The sequence below is a fragment of the Triticum aestivum genome, chromosome 3D (assembly GCF_018294505.1).
Source record: "Triticum aestivum cultivar Chinese Spring chromosome 3D, IWGSC CS RefSeq v2.1, whole genome shotgun sequence".
NCBI lineage: Eukaryota > Viridiplantae > Streptophyta > Magnoliopsida > Poales > Poaceae > Triticum > Triticum aestivum.
The window spans coordinates 110,476,221-110,483,084 of record NC_057802.1 but is presented as its reverse complement, the minus strand read 5'-3'; positions in this window follow the sequence as shown (position 1 = coordinate 110,483,084).

Here is a 6,864-nt window from a genome sequence, read left to right as displayed (position 1 = left end):
GACCTGTTTTGTCGTCTGCCATTTCTTTGTCGTCTGCTTTTAGGTAGCTGACGGCAAAGAGCTGGTAGATGGCAAATTAGCTGATTCCAGTAGTGTAAGCACATTGATTGAAAAGAATGAAGGGGCTTCACATGAATAAAATGGATACTTGATTAAGAAATCTGAGTCCTTGAAGAAAAAGGGTGGGAGGGCGGGAAAACAAAGACAACTTGGAAACGGATGAAACAAACAATGTTGGGAAACTGAGAGGTGATCTTGAGAATGTTGAAATGATTGGATCCACTTGAAGAGAAGCACGCCGGTTGGAAAAGAAATGACCATGACGACCTCGATGATCAAGAAGGATTAGTATTCACATAGCAATATGAGAACACCATTTAGGAAAGGTATGGATTCAACATTTGACTTCGAAGCAACTCGAATACCACAAATAAAAACAAAACAAAGGATTGGCTCGCAGAATAAGCCGGAACAAACATATGATAGAGATTTCGTCCGAAGTTTTCGTGGTGGGGCCCACATGGGCTCGATCGTACATCACCATCATGTACAAGGCAGTGCACATGACATACGAAGCGTCCCCGAGTCAGCATAGCCAAGGACTCTTTAAGACACTACGAGACCACTGTAAAAACCAACCGTGGAAAGGCGGACCACTAGACGTCGAACCCCAATCTCATATCATGCATCTGTCGGAAACATATCCTAAGAGCTACTTGAATTCCCACTTATAAACTCCCGAAACTTTCTGGTTATGCAATCAGGTGTTGGGGATACAGGGGACACAAAATATATCACCCAAACTAACAATACCTAGATCCAGCTGTATCCATCTGTCAACACATAACCAAGAAATCTTCGGAAATCGTTTACCTCAACCTTCGAAAAGCATCTGTTATACGAGTTATGGCAATACTCCCGAACTCCCGCCCCAGTACTGGGTGGCGTCGAGGTAATCTCACCAACAACTGCATAAAAGAGATTTCGATGTCGGCGAAACTCAGGTATTCCAGAACTGCAACGATAAAATTGTGACGACAACACCTCGGGGCTCAACTCCCCGGGACACTGCCACAACCCCTAAATGTCAGGAGGCACCAAGAACAATGTTCTCGTCACAAAACCATCGGAACGATTCCAAGATACCTGCGTGATCCTAAAAAAAATTTAGTGAAATTTGAGGAGAGGAAAGTCAAAACATCTACGTCAGGAGGACCTCACCAGAGCGACGAAGGGATGAGGAGTAAAAAGAATCCTACTCTCCGATATATATTATCCTAAGACTCAAAACAATTTTTTCTAGACTCAACAACGTCAGCGATTCAATCAAGCAGGGGGCTCCTAAGTCGGGGATGGCTCTGATTACCAACTTGTAACACCCACGATGCGGCTATATCTCCCACGTGTCGAGGCACGACTTAGAGGCATAACCGCATTGTGGTTTTGTCGCAAGAAGGGTCATCTTCACACAATCCCATGTAATGAACAAGAATGGGATAAAGAGTTGGCTTACAATCGCCACTTCACACAATACATTAATAAATCATACATCAATCAGAGTACACACATAGGTCCGACTACGGAACCAAAATAAAAGAAGACAACCCAACTTCTAGATCCCTGATCGTCCCAACTGGGCACCAGTACTGATCAACATGAAAAGAAACAACACAACGAATAAGATCTTCATTGAGCTCCCACTTGAGCTTGGTTGCGTCACCTGAACTGGTATCCTCGGCACCTGCAACTGTTTTGGAAGTATCTGTGAGTCACGAGGACTCAACAATCTCACACCCGCGAGATCAAGACTATTTAAGCTTAAGGGTAGGAAAGGGTAAGCTGGTGAGGTTGCAGCAGCGACTAAGCACATATGGTGGCTAACATACGCAAATAAGAGCGAGAAGAGGAGCAACGGAACGGTCGTGAACTAGCAATGATCAAGAAGTGATCCTGAACTCCTACTTACGTCAAACATAACCCAGAAACCGTGTTCACTTCCCGGACTCCGCCGAGAAGAGACCATCACGGCTACACACGCGGTTGATGTATTTTAATTAAGTCAAGTGTCAATTTCTCTACAACCGGGCGTTAACAAATTCCCATCTGCCACATAACCGCGGGCACGGCTTCCGAAAGATAATACCCTGCAGGGGTGTCCCAACTTAGCCCATTATAAGCTCTCACGGTCAACGAAGGATAAACCTTCTCCCGGGAAGACCCGATCAGTCTCGGAATCCCGGTTTACAAGACATTTCGACAATGGTAAAACAAGACCAGCAAAGCCGCCCGATGTGCCGACAAATCCCGATAGGAGCTGCACATATCTCGTTCTCAGGGCAACACCGGATGAGACATCCTACGAGTAAAACCAGACCTCGGGTTTCCACGAGGGGGCCCCGCAGTCTACTCAGTTCAGACCAACACTCGAAGGAGCACTTGCCCGGGGGGGTTAAAATAAGATGACCCTTGAGTCTGCAGAACCCCAGGGAAAAGGGGATAGGTGTAGCAAATGGTAAAACCAAGGTTGGGCCTTGCTGGAGGAGTTTTATTCAAAACGAACTGTCAAGGGGGTCCCATAAATCACCCAACCGCGTAAGGAACGCAAAATCAAGGAACATAACACCGGTATGACGGAAACTAGGGGCGGCAAGAGTGGAACAAAACACCAGGCATAAGGCCGAGCCTTCCACCCTTTACCAAGTATATAGATGCATTAATTAAATAAGAGGTATTGTGATATCCCAACATAAACATAATCCAACATGGAGCAATCTTCATCTTCACCTGCACCTAACAACGCTATAAGAGGGGCTGAGCAAAAGCGGTAACATAGCCAAACAACGGTTTGCTAGGAAGAGTGGATTAGAGGCTTGACATGGCAATATGGGAGGCATGATATAACAAGTGGTAGGTAGCGCGGCATAGCAATAGAGCAAACAACTTGCAAGCAAAGATAGAACTGATTTCGAGGGTATGATCATCTTGCCTGAGATCCCGCTAGGAAGAAGAACGAGTCCATGAAGAAGACAAACAGACGGAGTTGAACGAATCCTCACAACTCCGGAAAGAAACCGAAGCTAACGAGAGAAGCAACCCGGAAAGAAACAAACAACATAGTAAACAACCACCACATAAACATGGCATGAAGCACAATCAAGTATGATGCATGTCCGGTTTAATGAGGCATGGCATGGCAAAGTGCACAAACAAAACTACAAGTTAAGTGGAGCTCAATATGCAACGAGTTGCATATTGACGAAACACCACATCCATTGTTTAGCTCTCTCGGTTATGCACCCAACAATATTAAATGTTGATTAACATGGCAATATGGTGAAGCATAAGTAAGCTAACTATTTAGGCAAGTTTAAATGAGGCCGAAAATAACAAACAACAATTCCGGAAAATCCTCATGTGCATATTTTGATTTGGTACTGTTCTGCCCTAAACACAATTTTAATGTTGTTAAACAGCAAAATAAAGTGTACCATGTTAAACTAGGCATTTTTCTACCCCATTTGCATATAAAGTTTATTTAAATCCGAGTTACGGTTAATTAGTTATGAAATCAATCATTTTAACATGGCATTTAAGCAAATTAAATAAACAACAAGTTTAAACATTTTAAACATGGATGAGAGCAGCATATTATGAAACTAGAGGAAATTCTAGACATTTTTCATATATAAATTATTTTAATCCGATGCACGGCTGTGAAGTTATTATATGCATGATGTATGAGGGGTTTTCTGCAAAACTGCAGTCTCTGGATAATGTCGAAAATCGCAGGCAAGGAAAAAACACATCACGGGCTGAATCTCGGGCGGACTGGGCTTCTCACCAGAGGGCCAGGTCGGGCCGGTGGTGGAGGGAGGCTGAAGCAGGCCGGTTGGGGAGGTTGCTGGTGGCCCAGGAGACGAAGGAGATGGGCAGGTCGCGGTCAACGCGAGCGACCGGGCGCGTCTGCAGCATCCTCCTCTCGAACAGAGGCAGAGGAGGCGCATGTCGAGGCACTGCTCGATCCTGGGGTCTGGGCACCGGCGTCTGAGCGAAGCAGGGAGATGGAGGTTGACGAGGCTGGTGGTCTCCGGCGCGGCCGGGCGCGGCAGATCCGGCCCGACGGAGCCCCACGGGGTCCGGCGACGATTCTTGACAGGGCGACGGCCATGGCGATCCCTGTGAGAGAGAGATGTCAGAGGAGGGAGTAGAAGGCAAAGAAGGAGAAGGAAAGGAGCAGGGGAGGCCTGGCCTGAACGACGGCTGTCAACAAGGCGGCGTCGTGCTCGAGGACGAGCTCGGCGTGGGGCGCAGGCACACGAAGAAGGCGAGCAGGGCGACGCTGCGTTCATCCCAGGCGGGCGCTGGCAGGAGGATGGCGCTGCTTGGCGGGGCAGGGCACGCGGGGCGACGGCGCGAGAGGAAACGGGCGGAGGCGTGGACGAACGGCGGCGCGGGGAAGGGGCTCCGGGCGAGCACCTGCTCGGGAGAGGATCGAGGAAGCCTCTCCTTTGGTGCTGGACACGCACGGGAGCCGGGAGGGGAGGCGGCTGCGAGCAGTGGTTGGCCTAGTGCTGAAAGCGAGGGGGAATTTTGGATCGAGGAGAGGGTGGCTAGTTCGGTGGATCTGGAGGATCCCGAGGAAGACGCTGAGTGGGTGGCGGCGCGGCTAGGGAGGATCCCTAGAAATTAGGGATTTGGTCTGGGTTTAGACTAGAATATATAGCCGGTGGGTTAGGCTAGGGGCTATTCGGGCCCTCCGATTATAATCGGGCGGTCGAGAATAAGTAGGCTAGAGCGTCCAACAAAGAAAACGGTGATGTTTTGTAGATGTTAGGGGATGATCCGGACCCAACGGTCACAACAGTCCGGGTCGGGTTCGGGGAAGTTTTCGGACGCACGCCAGAGGGGGGTCGGTGGTTGTGCAGAGAGGGTCAAACGGTCAGACAAGAGAGAATCGAAAATCCGGTTAGACTCAGAATGGTCAACGAATGAAAGGGGGGACGCGGCAACTACGAGCGGATGCAAGTTTTAAAAACATGCGGATGCAAAGCGATGATGCAATGATGAATGCAACAAACAAATAAAACACATGGCGCACACGAAAACATGGAAGGCGTCTGGAGCGTCGGTCTCGGGGCGTTAAAAAGACCCATGAAGTGAAGGTGCGGTCTCCGGCGAGGAAAAGTAGAACACGGGAGACGGACCGGCCAGTTGGCACACGATTCCCTGCCGCCTCCCATGCCCTACTCATCCTCGAAGGAGTCCCCGACCTCGGCGGTGCTGGACGTTGGACGGCGGCAAGTAGGACGCGTGGCTGACGGTGCTCCCATCGTCGGCCGCCAGCGTGGCCACCGCTTGTGCGGCGACTTGAGCGAGGGCGGCGACCTCGAGCTCCATCCCCGAAGACAAGCTCTCCCGCAGATCGTTCGCGCTTGCGGTCATGGCAGATTTGGTGCCAGGTAGGAGGACGATGCGCTATGGTGTGGAGGTTAGCTGGGCGTTGCCACTTTAAGTAGCGCATTCCGGTGAGGCCGAGCGTCCTGGTGCGTCATTAAGTCGCCGGAGTTGGTTCCTCGGGCACCGAGCCTCTTAACGACGGCATACGGACGGCATGAATGCGGGCAGCTGGCGCCGGCTGGGAACGCACCGCGCGACGGCGCGAGGGACGTGGGTTTTTGGTGTGCCAGGGTAGTCAGTTGCGGTCGTGGCAACGTTGGAGATGCCCTTTGCTCACATGCGATCAACGCATGTCATTGAAAAAGCAAGACGACCCAGCATGGTCTCAGGTCCTGAGGATGCAGTTGGCCGCGCTACACCACTCCGCGGACGCGTCCCGGTGCCCCGTGCATCCTCGACGAGCCGGGTGTTGCGGTGTGTTTGGATTGTGGCCAAAGTGCACCTTACCAAAATTTTGGTCATGACCCAAAGATTGGTCTTTGTGTGGATGGTTGCCATTTTTTAAGGTTTTGGTCATGACCCAAAAATGGATGGTTGCCATTTTTTTGGCATGCCAATGAACTCTAGCCAACTCTAGTTCATTTTTCTTGCCGATGTCAGCCAAATCATGGGCAACCAAAACCTCAACCAAAATTTTGGCTACCCAATGCTTTGATGGGGCAACCTTGGGCACAAACCAAACATACTAGATGTTGGTTGTGCCACAACACTAACGCCACCCTCGGCACACTGAAACCGACAGTGTCTAGCGACGATGAGCGTGTCGCTCACCGCGGTCGCCGTGTCCAAAGGCGGTGCTGGAGCTGCGCCATGTTGTTGGCCCCCACGACCCACATGAACGGTTGCCGGTGGCGAGGAGGTCGTGGGCCAGCTCCTCCATTGGACTAGTTTGCGCTACGTCGTCCCGACAGGTGTGCCCCACATGTCGGTTTCCCTGTTTTCCGGCCATATTCGAGCGTCAGTGCTCCGCGTTGCGCATTAGGCCTTTCACTATGTAGGCCAAGCGAGACAACTTATTGTTTATTTGAGCCGGTCAAGTATAATCATGTGGCGTTTGCTTATTTCTCATTCATCTCCAATCCTCTTCTCCATCGATCATGTCGCCCTCCGGTCGAGTCCATCCTCCCGCATGCCTCATTTGAACATTCTGCCGAGTATCATTCGCATGTGGGCCTAGACCATGCTTGTATTTCCAATGTTTATTTGTAATTTGTCCGACATGCATACAAACAAATGGTTCGTTTGAAGTTTCACTTTGCCTCCACTACGTGTTGCTTCGCGTCTTAGTTTTGGCATCCCATTCGGTTCATGCATGCCCCGACACATGTTGACGAGATCGATTGATGTTCGGAGATCAATTGTGTGTCGTGCAAGGAGATAAAGGTTTGGTCTGTTTCTATGATAGAA